The sequence below is a fragment of the Meleagris gallopavo genome, chromosome 1 (genome assembly GCF_000146605.3).
Source record: "Meleagris gallopavo isolate NT-WF06-2002-E0010 breed Aviagen turkey brand Nicholas breeding stock chromosome 1, Turkey_5.1, whole genome shotgun sequence".
NCBI lineage: Eukaryota > Metazoa > Chordata > Aves > Galliformes > Phasianidae > Meleagris > Meleagris gallopavo.
Genome location: NC_015011.2, coordinates 134,124,191 through 134,125,577, shown reverse-complemented (window position 1 = coordinate 134,125,577; position 1,387 = coordinate 134,124,191). Strand labels below are relative to the sequence as shown.

Here is a 1,387-nt window from a genome sequence, read left to right as displayed (position 1 = left end):
GAGCGGCTCGGGCGCTGGGTGACATCCCGAGCTCGGTCGCGGTTCTGCTGCTTGTCCCGTTTGATTCCGATGGCTCAGTCCGGCTGCGTTTTGCGGAGCTGGCTGGCTTAAATAGGCGGTGGAGCGCTCAGGGTAATCCGCTCTGCCTGTAGATGCGCGCGGTAGGATTCGGGCGCTCCCAACTTGGCTTCGGGGACGGAGAGTTCACCTTACTTGCTGTTCTCCCAGCGCCAAAACAAAGCAGTACTGCTTTAGAGTGGGTCTAGGTGTAGAACGAGGTGCGTGAAGCACAGATCCCTGTGATCCGAGGGCTGGGAACGGCTAATTAGCAGGAGGATGCGGGCTGCTGCTTTTGGGTGCAGGAGAAACTTAGAAACAGTTGGGAGGTGATGTTGCAAGGAAGCAGTGGGGATTCCCATATGCACCCAGCTCTTCCTCTCTTGCAGGAAGTGTTGTAAGTCAGGAAACTTTCACGCTCTGACCATACCTGTGTTTGATCAGACCATTCTCAGTTTTGGGTGTATTGAGTTTTGTTCATGTAATGCACGCTGAGCTTTCTCGTTTATGTACAAATGGAAAAAAAAAAGATCCGGTGGGGAGTAATACTGGATTTTGTTTGTTGTTTGTGGTGTTCTGTGGGATGAGGAGAGAGAATAGGTGAGTACTGAATGCAGCGGTGTGTATAGGGATCCTTAGAAAGTAACCCCGAGGGGAGGAGGAAATACTGTAATAGCGATGAGGCGTGAGAGAAGTCTCTGTGGATGTGCAGCGCTCTAGTGAGCTGTGCTGGGCTCTGTTTAGAAATAAGATCAGTCTGAGTACACTGATCTGGCACTGCTGATCTTCATGTGGGGTTTAGCTGAAGATTTCTTGTGTTCTCACAGCTGAAACCTGTACAAATACTCCAAAAATCATACCACGTTCATTGTGCGTAGAGCAAACTGTGATTTCTATGCATTTTCTACAGAACTTTAGCTCTAACCTCTCTTTCAAACTGAACATCAAATGTGGCTAAAGAGAACTTAAGATTAGCTATAACTTTTATTTTAAAGGACAAAGATGTACATAAGAGGACAGTATGTTGGAAAAAGTAAGACACTTGAACTTCTAAGTTGCAGACCATCATCATGCTCCTGCACTACTGATGAGGGTAATTCAATGGTCTAAAAGCCTGATGGAACAGCACTTGTGAGGAAGAATTTCCTAGATCACATTGCTTTCTGCATTATGTGTGCGCCGAGCAGGCTGTGCCTGGATAACTGCCTGGCTGTTCCAAGCTGCCTTATATATTCTCACCTGTTGTCTTGTTCTTTTTGCACTATTTTTCCTCAGTCATCAAGTCAGTTTCTTCATTTTTATTATAATATATATATATATTTTTTTTTTT

At 45.8% G+C, this 1,387-nt stretch overlaps 1 protein-coding gene across 1 annotated transcript in view; it reads left to right on the top strand.

The window, feature by feature from the left end:
• Window positions 1–1,387, top strand: part of ATP11A (ATPase phospholipid transporting 11A) — a 118,312-nt gene that overhangs the window by 349 nt on the left and 116,576 nt on the right.